The sequence below is a fragment of the Salmo salar genome, chromosome ssa14 (genome assembly GCF_905237065.1).
Source record: "Salmo salar chromosome ssa14, Ssal_v3.1, whole genome shotgun sequence".
NCBI lineage: Eukaryota > Metazoa > Chordata > Actinopteri > Salmoniformes > Salmonidae > Salmo > Salmo salar.
Window position 1 is genome coordinate 3,577,660 of NC_059455.1, and position 13,307 is coordinate 3,590,966.

Here is a 13,307-nt window from a genome sequence, read left to right on the forward strand (position 1 = left end):
TAATTAGACACATTTTATAAACTGTAAGTCACATGAATAAATGTGTTATGATCCGTATCAGAAAGTATTCACACCCCTTGACTTTTTGCACATTTTGTTGTGTTACAGCCTGAATTTCAAATGGATTAAATTGATATTGACTGGCCTACACACAATACCCAATGATGTCAAAGTGGAATTATTTTTTTCGAAATGTTTATAAATGTATTAAAAGGAAAATCTGAAATGTCTTCATTCAATAAGTATTAAAGTATGTGGACACCTGCTCGTCGAACATCTCATTCCAAAATCATGGGCATTAATATGAAGTTGGTTCCCCCTTTGCTGCTACAACCACCTCCACTCTTCTGGGAAGGCTTTCCACTAGATGTTGGAACATTGCTGCTGGGACTTGCTTCCGTTCAGCCGCAAGAGCATTAGTATGGTCAGGCACTGATGTTGGGCGATTAGGCCTGGCTCGCAGTAGGCATTCCAATTCATTCCAAAGGTGTTCGCTGGGGTTGAGGTCAAGGCTCTGTGCAGGCCAGTCAAGTTCTTCCACACCGATCTCGACAAACCATTTCTGTATGGACCTCATTTTTTTCCACTGGAGTTTTGTCATGCTGAAACAGGAAACAGCCTTCCTCAAACTGTTGCCACAAAGTTGGAAGCACAGAATCGTCTAGAACAGTGGTTCCCAACCTTTTTTGGGTTCTGTACTACTAAAACACTTTGACCTGCCTGAAGTACCCCCTCATGCATTTCCGACCGGTGTGATTCCTAGATTTGCTGTAAATTTGACAAAAAGGTGGTTTACGCACCCAGTCAAGTTTGGCAGACTTGTTTTCAGTGTCAGGGAAGTAGGAGTTGAACTCACTGTTGAGTTTGGATAAATGTGAGCTTACTATTTGCACTATTGTCAACATCACCTGTTAAAAGAGGTGTCAAGCTGCTGAAAACAACTTACTTCCCCATCTTCACATTTCCTCTCCCAGAGTTAGATCTTCTTCATGAATCCACACACTTTGTCATACATCTTTAGGATGTGTGTGTCTACCTTGCAGAGTTCGATTCAGGTTGTTCAGTTTGCTCAACACATCAGCAAGATTGGCAAGGCAGGCTCTCCAGTCTGTGTCCTCAAACACATCCACAAGGGGGTGTGTAATGCTCAGACAGAAAATCACTTAGTTCGGCACACAGCTCAAAAAGCCTCTAGCATTTCCCTCTGGATAGCCAACGGACATCGGTGTGAAGCCGTAGCTGCTTGTGCTCAGTCCCACTGTCATTACAGAGCCTTTCAAACAATCGGTGATTCAGAAGCCTGGACTTGATAACGTGAATCACTTTCACTGCGTCATTCAAAACATCATGTAACTCAGTACTCATTCTCTTGCTAGCCAATGCCTCTCTGTGAATGATACAGTGGGATTTATCTTTATTTGGGTAATTCATAATTTCACTCTCCCAGACATTGATGCAGCACGATCCATGAATACAGGATTTCCAATCCAGATTGTGCTCTGAGAAAAAGCTGTCAATAACGTGAAACACATTCTCACCTGAAGTTCTCCCCGTTAGCTTCTTGCAGAACAGAATGTGCTCATTAATTTACGAAATGTCTTTGTATTGCACAAACGCAATCAACTGGGCTTCCCCACTGACATCAGTTGATTCGTCCAACTGCAGAGAAAATGGACCGGAATTATGATAGTTTTTTCACCAATTGATAAATAATATCAACGCCCATGTCATCGACACTACGGCACACCATGTTATTTGACAATGGTACAGCCTTCAGCTCATCAGCATCATAGCTTCTGTGAGGATAACAGCAGCAGGCAGTCTAGCGCGTGGAGCAAAGGATCACGTGCACTTGGCACGAGCAGAGGATCAAACATTGAGCCAAGAGGCCAGGTAGACAGAGCATTGCTCACACCCCAAAACTAAAGTAAAAAACTAGGCCTATAAAATATGAAATAACTAGAGATTTCTCACCAGTGACCTCAGTAAATGTTTTTCTGCCTATTCAAATTTAATTAAATATATTTTTTGTGGGGTAATACTCTTCCCTTTTTTTTCCCTTCACATTTTTGAAAATCTTCCCACCTGGGGACTGCCCACGTACCCCTAGGGGTACCCGTACCCCCGGTTGGGAAACACTGGTCTAGAATGTGATTGTATGCTGTAAAGTTAAGATTTCCCTTCACTGGAACTAAGGGGCCTAACCCGAACCATGAAAAACAGCCCCAGACCAATATTCCTCCTCCACCAAACTTTACAGTTGGCACTATGCATTGGGGCAGGCAGTGTTCTCCTGGCATCCGCCAAACCCAGATTAGCCAGATGGTGTCAATTAGCAAGATGGCGCCAACAGAGATGGTCGCCTCGCTTCGAGTCCTTAGGAAATTATGCAGTATTTTGTTTTTTTTATGTATTATTTCTTTGTTAGCCAAGAAAATCTTAAGTGTTATTACGTACAGCCGGGAAGAACTATTGGATATAAGAGTGACGTCAACTTACAGGAATACGACTTTCCCGAAGCGGATCCTTTGTTGAGACCATCACCCAGGATATTGGATCTAATCCCAGAGGCTGACCCAAAACAACGTCGCCGCAGAAGGGGTAGATGGAGCGGCCTCCTGGGAAGACTTCGGACTATACCCACCACTTCTGAGTATATTACTCGCCAATGTCCAGTCTCTAGACAACAAGATGGATGAAATTAGGGCAAGGGTTGCCTTCCAGAGAGACATCAGAGATTGTAACATTCTCTGCTTCACGGAAACATGGCTCTCTCGGTATATGTTGTCAGAGTCGGTACAGCCACCGAGTTTCTTCATGCGTCGCACCGACAAAATTAAACATCTCTCTGGGAAGAAGAAGGGCGGGGGTGTATGCTTCACGATTAACGACTCATGGTGTAATCATAACAACATACAGGAACTCAAGTCCTTTTGTTCACCTGACCTAGAATTCCTTACAATGAAATGCACATTATCTCCCAAGAGAATTCTCTTCGAGTATATCCCCCCCAAGCAGATACCACGATGGCCCTCAAGGAACTTCACTCTATGTAAACTGGAAACCATATATCCTAAGGCTGCATTTATTGTAGCTGGGGATTTTAACAAAGCTAATTTGAGAACAAGGCTACCTAAATTCATTCAGCACATTGACTGTAGCACGAGCGCGGGCAATACACTGGACCACTGCTACTCTAACTTCCGCGATGCATACAAGGCCCTCCCCCGCCCTCCCTTCGGCAAATCCGATCACGACTCCATTTTGCTCCTACGGTCCTACAGAAAACTCAAACAGGATGTACCCGTGACTAGAACAATTCAACACTGGTCTGACCAATCGGAATCTACACTTCAAGATTGTTTTGATCACGCAGACTGGGAAATGTTCCGGGAAGCCTCAGAGAATAACATTGAATTATATGCTAACTCGGTGAGTTATAAGGAAGTGCATTGGAGATGTTGTACCCACTGTAACCATTATAACCTACCCTAACCAGAAACCGTGGATAGATGGCGGCATTCGCGCAAAACTGAAAACGCGAAGCACCGCATTCAACCATGGAAAGATGACTAGGAATATAAACAGCATAGTTATTCCCTCCCAAGTCAATCAAACAAGCGAAATGTTGGTATAGGGACAAAGTGGAGTCGCAATTCTATGGCTCAGACACGAGACATATGTGGCAGGGTCTACAGGCAATTACGGACTACAAAAGAAAAACCAGCCACGTCACGGACACCGTCTTGCTTCCAGACAAACTAAAACACATTCTTTGCCCACTTTGAGGATAATACAGTGCCACCGACGCGGCCCGCTACCAAGGACTGCGTGCTCCCCCTGTCCTTCTCTGTGGCCGATGTGAGTAAGACATTTAAATGTGTTAAGCCTCGCAGGGCTGCTGGCCCAGACGGCATCCCTAGCCGCGTCTTCAGAACATGCACAGACCAGCTGGCTGGTGTGTTTACAGACATATTCAATCGCTCCCTATCCCAGTCTGCTGTCCCTACGTGCTTCAAGATGTCCACCATTGTTCCTGTGCTCAAGAAGGCAAAGATAACTGAACAAAATGACTATCGCCCCGTAGCACTCACTTCTGTCATCATAAAGTGCTTTGAGAGACTAGTCAAGGATCATATCACCTCCACGATACCTGCCACTCTAGACCCACTTCAGTTTGCATACCGCCACAACAGGTCCACAGACGATGCAATCGCCATCACGCTGCACACTGCCCTATCCCATCTGGACAAGAGGAATACCTTTGTAAGTATGCTGTTCATTGACTACAGGTCAGCATTTAACACCATAGTAACCTCCAAGCTCATCATTAAGCTTGAGGCCCTGGGTCCCAACCCCGCCCTGTGCAATTTGGTCCTGGACTTTCTGACGGGCCGCCCCCAGGTGGTGAAGGTAGGAAACAAAATCTCCCCTTCGCTGATCCTCAACACTGGGGCCCCATAAGGGTGCGTCCTCAGCCCCCTCCTGTACTCCCTGTTCACCCCTGATGGCACGGCCATGCACGCCTCCAACTCAATCATCAAGTTTGCAGACGTCACAACAGTAGCGGGCTTGATTACCAACAACGACGAGACAGGGAGGAGGTGAGGGCACTCCGAGTGTGGTGTCAGGAAAACAACCTCTCACTCAACGTCAACAAAGGAGATGATCGTGGACTTCAGGAAACAGCAGAGGGAGTACCCCCCAATCCACATCACGGGAAAGTAGTGGAGAAGGTGGAAAGTTTTAAGTTGCTCGGCGTACACATCACGGACAAACTGAAATGGTCCACCCACACAGGAGGCTGAATAAATTTGGCTTGTCACCTAAAACCCTCACAAACTTTTACAGATCCACAATTGAGAGCATCCTGTCGGGCTGTATCACCGCCTGGTACGGCAACTGCACTGCCCTCAACCGCAAGGCTCTCCAGGGGGTGGTGCGGTCTGCACAACGCATCACCGGGGGCAAACTACCTGCTCTCCAGGACATATTACTGCACTGTCGGAACTAGAAGCAGAAGCATTTCGCTGCACTTGCATTAACATCTGCTAACCATGTGTATGTGACCAATAAAATTAGATTCGATTTTTGTAGTGTGATTCATCACTCCAGCGAATGCGTTTCCACTGCTCCAGAGTCCAATGGGGGTGAGCTCTACACCACTACAGCCAACACTTGGCATTGCACCTGGTGATCTTAGGCTTTTGTGCGGCTACTCCACCATGGAAACCCATTTCATGAAGCTCCCGACGAACAGTTCTTGTGCTGACGTTGCTTCCAGAGGCAGTTTGGAACTCGGTACCGAGTGTTGCAACTGAGGACAGACAATTTGTACGCGTTAGGCGCTTCAGCACTCGGCAGTCCCGTTCTGTGAACTTGTGTGGCCTATCACTTCCCGGCTGAGCCGTTGTTGCTCCTATACATTTCCGCTTCAGAAAAACAGCACTTACAGTTGACCGGAGCAGCTCTAGCAAGGCAGAAAGTTTTACAAACTGACTTGTTGGAAAGGTGGCATCATATGATGGTGCCATGTTGAAAGTCAATGAGCTCTTCAGTAAAGCCAGTGTTTGTGTATGGAGATTACATGGCTGTGTGCGTGATTTTATACACTTGTCTGCAAAAGGTGTGGCTGAAATAGCCAAATCCACTAATTTGAAGGTATGTCCATATACTTTTGTATATACCTCTAGCTGTCATAGTAAACTGAGGATGGATCAACTACATTGTAGTTACTCCACAATACTAACCTAAATGACAGAAAAGAAGCTTGTAAAGTAATACTGCAAAAATAATGTGTCAAAGCAATTCAGTTTTTGTCCTGCATAGTGTCATGTTTGCAGCAAATACAATAACTGAGTACCACTACATATTTTCAAGCATAGTGGTGGCTGCATTATGTTATGGGCATGCTGATAATCGTTAAGGACTGGGGAGTTTTAAAGGATAAAGAAACAGAGCTAAGCACAGGCAAAATCCTAGCGGAAAACCTGGTTTAGTTTGCTTTCCACCCAACACTGGGAGATGAATTCACCTTTCAGCAGGACAATAACCCAAAACACAGGGCCAAATCTACCCCTGGAGTTGCTTACCAAGAAGACAATGAATGTTCCCGAGTGGCCGAGTAACAGTTTGGACTTAAATCTACAGTGCATTTGGAAAGTATTCAGACCCCCTTGACTTTTTACACATTGTTACTAAAGCAGTATTCTAAAATTGATTAAATTGTTATTTTTTTCCTCATCAATAACCCATAATGACCAAGCAAAAAACAGGTTTAGAAATGGTTGCAAATTTATTAACAAAAAGGAAATATTACATTTACATAAGTATTCAGACCATTTACTCAGTAATTTGTTGAAGCACCTTTGGCAGCGATTACAGCTTCAAATCTTCTTGGGTATGATGCTGCCAACACCATGCTTCACCGTAGAGATGGTGCCAGGTTTCCTCCAGACGTGACGTTTGGCATTCAGGCCAAATAGTTCAAACTTGGTTTCATCAGACCAGAGAATCTTGTTTCTCATGGACTGAGAGTTCTTCAGGTGCCTTTTGACAAACTCCAAGCGGGCTGAGGAGTGGCTTCCGTCTGGCCACTTTACCATAAAGGCCTGATTGGTGGTGTGCTGCAGAGTTGGTTGTCCTTCTGGAAGGTTCTCCCATCTCCACAGAGGAACTCCGGAGCTCAGAGTAACCAGGTCACCTCCTTGACCAAGACCCTTCTCCCCCGATTGCTCAGTTTGGCCAGCTCCAGGAAGAGTCTTGGTGGTTCCATACATCTTCCATTTAAGAATGGTGGAGGCCACTGTGTTCTTGGGGACCTCCACTGCTGCAGAAATATTTTAGTACCCTTCCCCAGATCTGTGACTCGACACAATCCTGTCTCAGCGCTCTACCGACAATTATTTCGACCTCATGGCTTGGTTTTTGCTCTGACAAGCACTGTCAACTGTGGGACCTTATATAGAGAGGTGTGTGCCTTTCCAAATCATGTCCAATCAATTGAATTTACCACAGGTGGACTCCAATCAAGTTGTAGAAACATCTCAAGGATGATCAATAGAAACAGGATGCACCTGAGCTCAATTTTGAGTCTCATAGCAAAAGGACTGAATACTTATCAAAATAATGTATTTCTGTTTAGTTTTTTATTGCAAAAATATAAAAAATGTGTTTTCGCCTTGTCTTCATGGGGTATTGTGTGAAGATTGATTAGGAATAAAATGTATTTAATCAATTTTACAATGAGGCTGTAACTTAAGAAATGTGGAAAAAGGGAAGGGGTCTGAATTCTTCCAGAATGCACTGTACTTGAAAATCTATGGCAAGACCTGGAAATGGTTGTCTAGCAATTATCATCAGCTTGAAGAATTTTCAAAAGAATAATGAGCAAATGTTGCACAATCCAGTGGTGGAAAGCTCTTAGTGACAAAATTCACAGCTGTAATCGCTGCCAAAGGTGATTCTATTACGTATTGACTCAGGGGGTTGAATAGTTATGTAATGAAGATACTTTGGTGTATGTGGACACCCCTTCAAATGAGTGGATTCAGCTATTTCAGCCACACCCATTGCTGACAGTTGTATAACATTTATCACACAGTCATGCAATCTCCATAAACAAACATTGGCAGTAGAATGGCCTAACTGAAGAGCAGAGTAACTTTCAATGTGGCACCGTCATTGAATGCCACCTTTCTAACAAGTCAGTTCTTTACATTTCTGCCCTGCTAGAGCTTCCCCGGTCAACTGTAAGTGCTGTTATTGTGAAGTGGAAACATCTAGAGGTAGGCCACATAAGCTCACAGAACGGGACCACCGAGTGCTGAAGCGTGTAATGCATAAAAATTGTCTGTCTCTCGGTTCCAACACTCACTACCGAGTTCCAAACTGCCTCTGGAAGCAACGTCAGCACAATAACTGTCTGATGGAAGCTTCAGGAAATGGGTTTCCAAGGCTGAGCAGTCGCAAACAAGCCTAAGATCCCCATGAACAATGCCAAGAATCGGCTGGAGTGGTGTAAAGTTCGCCACCATTGGACTCTGGAGCAGTGGAAACGCATTCCCCTGAGTGATAAACTTCACCGTCTGACAGTCCGAGGGACGAATCTGGGTTTGGTGGATGCCAGGAGAACGCTACCTGTCCCAATGCATAGTGTCAACTGTAAAGTTTGGTGGAGGAGGAATAATGGTCTGGGGCTGTTTTTCATGGCTCGGGCTAGGCCCCTTAGTTCCAGTGAAGGGAAATCTTAACATTACAGCATACAACGCTCACCCAGAGGTGGCGCTCCTAGTAGTCGGGGACTTTAATGCAGGGAAAATTAAATCCGTTTTAATTAGTTATCCATGTGGTGCCAGGATAACAACCTCGAGAGCATCCTGACTGGTTGCATCACTGCCTGCTATGGCAACTTCTCAGCCTTCGACCGCAAGGCACTACAGAGGGTAGCGTGTAAGGCCGAATACATCACTGGGGCCAAGCTTCCTGCCATCCAGGACCTCTATATCAGGCTGTGTCAGAGGAAGGCCCTAAAATTGTCAAAGACTCCAGCCACCCTAGTCATAGACTGTTCTCTCTGCTACCGCACGGCAAGCTGTACCGGAGCGCCAAGTCTAGGTTAAAAAGGCTTCTTAACAGCTTCTACCCCCAAGCCATAAGACTCCTGAACATCTAATCAAATGGCTACCCAGACTATTTGCACCCCCCTTTGTTTATGCTGCTGCTACTCTCTGTATATTATCCATGCATTGTTACTTTAACTCTACCTACATGTATATATTACCTCAATTACCTCGACTAACCTGTGCCCCCGCACATTGACTCTGTACCGGTACCCCCTGTATATAGCCTCGCTACTGTTATTTTACTGCTGCTCTTTAATTATTATTTTTTACTTATCTATTTTTTACTTAACACTTATTTTTCTTAAAACTGCATTGTTGTTTAAGGGCTTGTAAGTAAGCATTTCACTGTAAGGTGTTGTATTCGGCGCATGTGACAAACTTTGTATTTCTCTTCCACTTTGACATTATGTAACCGATGTGAAATGGCTAGCGGAGGTGTGCACTAATAGCGTTTCAATCGGGTGACGTCACTCGCTCTGAGACCTGAAGTAGTTGTTCCCCTTGCTCTGAAAGGGCCGTGGCTTTTGTGGCGCGATGGGTAACGATGCTTCGTGGGGTGTCAGTTGTTGATGTGCGCAGAGAGTCCCTGGTTCAAGCCCAGGTTGGGGCGAGGAGAGGGACGGAAGCTATACTGTTACAATTACATAGTATTTTGTGTAGATCGTTGACAAAAAAAATTACAATTAAATCCTTTTTAGTCCCACTTTGTAACACAACCACATTTTGAAAAAGTCAAAGGGTGTGAATACTTTCTGAAGGCACTGTATATCTGTTTGGGTTTACCAGGATTTGCATGGCGTACTCTCATGAATGGTCTCTCCATCTCTCAAGGTGTCCTTGCTCAAGGAGTAGGATAGTGGATAGGCAATAGGTACTAAAGTGCTATGACCCCAAGAACCCTAACACCGTGCCCTTAAACACTAATTGCGTTGACAGATGCAGTTACTGAACACTTCCTAACTCTTTACAAATCTCCACCACTTTAATCTGACATTTTCTAATGACAGGAAAGTAGGTCGAGCTTTACGAGCCGCTCGTAATGAAATACCCCATGTGACCCTGGAAAGCCTGACAACTGTATCACAATTTATTAGCTTCAAGGCAATTCCAAGGCATAGAGCAGGTGAAAAATGTGAGATGAAACTACATTACCCAGCATGCCTTTCAGAAAATCTCTCTTTGTTTGTCGTGGGAGCGTTTGTCAGATGATGGAGAATTGGCATCGCTGGACCTCAGCTCTCAAGGAAAAGGCTTGGCTTTCAAAGCCAGCGCAACACAGGATTCCTTGGCAGGCTGCGGACATCTATTAACTGAAGTTCATTTGAGCGGTGCCCTTTCCCAGCTCGTTACCCTCTCTCACAAACCCACCTTCCACCCCCACACAGCTGTCCCTTTCCCATTTGTTTTGGTTGCTGAGATTTTTCAAATATCCACCTTAATGCACCCCTTTGCCTGCTTCCCCCTTAAGCTCCATTCTAGGGCTGGGTGGTATACTATATTTTACAATATACCACTATTGATGCACGGACCGGTTTGAGTTTTTACATTACCTTCTATAACGGTATTTGAATGTTTGAATTGTTACATTTTATACGCCGTGTGTAATAGTTTTATAGTTTACATCGCAACTTGAGTCATCCCTCTCTGCTCTCTCTCTCTCTCTCTCCACGCCGCTTTCCACACAGACCTAGTCCCACCCCCTGTCACTCAAGGAGCGCATTAGTTGTTGCTCAACCAAGAGACACTTGCGTTCAGTCTGCATGGTCAATGCAGCACATGCAACAATGTTGATGACAACGATGGTGTTTTCACTTTGCTTCTTAATATAAAACCACTAACGTTCTAGCGGTCTATAATTACACTATTAGTTTGTGTTTCTTACATCTGAAAAACGGCTAGTTTGTCTTTTAGTCAGTTGGGCCTAAATCGTGTTAGCCGCTAATGCTAATCGCTGGTTAGCTGGCAGCTAGCTAGCTAATAAATGTACTGAGTCAGAGCAAACGTAGCTAGCTATCCAGCCTGATAATACCAGTGATGGTGTAGATATAAATCAGTATGTTGTTTGTACAACAGTATCTTCTAAATCAAAGAGGAATACGCGAAGCATCATTGTGTTAGCTACATGAAGAAGCTAAGATAAAGAATATAGGGTCCACTAGGAAACGCTTAACACTTTGGTTCTTACCCTGTCACAATAACTTCTGGCATTTTCCTTCATTGTCATGGCAAACAGCACTGTATTCAAAGTGCCCACTATTATAAATATTTATTATATCTATTTCCATTCTATTTCCATGATTCCAACAGTTCACCCAAGTGTTTTGATCTAAATCGCAATTGCAACATTTGGTAAAAAAATAAGGCCTTGCCCATATCATGCAGCCCTATGTGGCAGTGTGGAAATGACCTCAAATGAGTGGAGGAAATACAGAAATTTTGAAAAAGTATAGTGATATTATATTTTGGCCATATCGCCCAGCCTTACTCCAGACCCCTCTCACTCATCATTTATATTTTAGTCATTTAGCAGACGCTCTTATCCAGAGCGACTTACAGTAGTGAATACATACATTAAATGCATTTTTTTCCCTATTTTTTTTGTACTGGCCCCCCATGGGAATCGAACCCACAACCCTGGTGTTGCACACACCATGCTCTACAAACTGAGCCTGGAAAAGAGCAACAGGCCAGGGTAGGGTATCTCCTGAACTCCAGCCCCCCACCAAATTTACGCCCATGTCTGACATATACCTCTGTCAAGAAAGGTCAGATTGCTATTCGCCTCTCACATTCCAGGCACGTGCTTCCCAGGGAGACAGGTTTCCAGGGAAACCGTGACGGGCGCACATGTGACAGCATGACTGAACGCCTGTCTGTGAGGCAATGAATCCTGAAAAAGATTTCACAATTTCCTGTAAAACTGCCCTGCTCCTTAGAACTGCTTAAGTACAATGCCCTGGTATGGGATGTGGTCTACTGGTAAATACTTTTGTCAAGCGTTCTGGTACTGGGCAAATTCCTTTTGGGAAAACACTCCTAAGGGAAACCCAAGGGAGAAAGACTGGTTCCAAGCTAACACCCAGAAGACATTGTCAAAACATTGGTAAACTCGAAGGGTACAATGCGCCGCTCACTAGGCAATACCCTCTGTATAACAGTATCCAGCTTTTGTACTGTAATGCAGTGATAGGGGCATTGTATCTTCCTTGGTAGACCAAAAGGGACAGACCAAACTAAACTTCTGTGGGACAGTGCTATTGACTGTCATGGGTAAACCCCTTCAGGGGAAAGTCCTAGAAAATCCTGGCACTCCATTCAACATGGAGCGCAACATTTAAAAGACTTCAGATCACACAGGGTTGAGCCAGTGTGATCTCTCAGAGCCTATAAAAGCTCTTAATGTCATGTCCTTGTACCTCAGTATCTTTCATCCACTGCTACTAAATTACATTTGATCTATCTACCTTTGTCTGCCTTTGGTATCCTACACTTTGGTATCCAACCCAGTGAATGATGACTGGAAGATTATAACCCTGACTATGCTAATACTTCATGATTCTACGTGATTACTGCAACCTTAATCTTGAATGTAACCACAGTATTTCTTGAGTTAATTGACATTATGCCATACATACTCCTGATATGAAATACCTTTTGTACTTCACTCAGGCTTCTGTAAAATGAGTCCTTTCCTCTCTTTAACGGCATCCAAACCTAACAGTAGACACATTGCTCTGTTATTCCCAACTCATCTGGGAAAACCATGGGGATCATTCCATGACAACAATCCTATGGAGAGACCAGAGGGGCACCCAAAGCAGTTGTTAGGCAGACACGTCATTTCAACCTATTGGTAATCTCTAAAACAACATAGGGAGCTACATGTCTGAGCCTCTAATGAGTCCAGTGACGGCGCCTTAAAAATTATATTTAACAAACATCCAAACAATGTGAGGAATGGCGGCCAAAAAATCCAGAGCATCCACATATTTCCGAGGGATATACAGAGGGAGTCAAAATGTTTACCAGTCTGTGTGTGTGTACAAGAGAACACTCCAGACGCAACACTCCAGATGCAACTTATATCTTTATGCCAAAGGCCCTCCGCAAGAACTTTTTGGGGGTTTGTTGTCAATCTGATAAATTATATTGGCTGCTATTCAAAACCCCAAGGCAAAGTCTTGACCAGTTCACTTAAACCTCCATTTCAAAAGAGTCATCATGCACGTCTAAACCAGATAGAGCCCAAATTACTATTTGAGTCTTATAGCAGACACTCTTATCCAGAGCGACTTAGAGTAGTGAGTGCATATATTTTTGTCATATTTAATACTGGTCCCCCGTGGGAATCAAACCAACAACCCTGGCGCTGCATGCGCCACGCTCTACCAACTGAGCCACACAGCACCCATGTGGCTCTGTTGATATCACTGATATCGTGACATTTTATGCAACAATGGTGACACCTTTCCAAGTGAACACAAGCTGTTTTCTTTCTGTTACAGAGCTTAAGTGTATTTGAATCCAAGTTTATTGGCCTAGCCATGTTGGGTTTTAAGTTGAGAAAACTAGAGTGAATTGTATACCTATAACTCTTAGCAATATGGATACCATAATCCTGTCGCTTATACTTGAGGGAAAACTTAAGGCATGCCACCCAATATAATCACAACCAACTATGTA

The 13,307-nt window shown here is 44.2% G+C and overlaps 1 protein-coding gene across 2 annotated transcripts in view; it reads right to left on the minus strand.

Moving 5' to 3' along the window:
• retreg1 (reticulophagy regulator 1) overlaps positions 1-13,307 on the minus strand; it is a 77,208-nt gene that overhangs the window by 18,272 nt on the left and 45,629 nt on the right. The gene's annotated exons all lie outside the window — the stretch shown is intronic.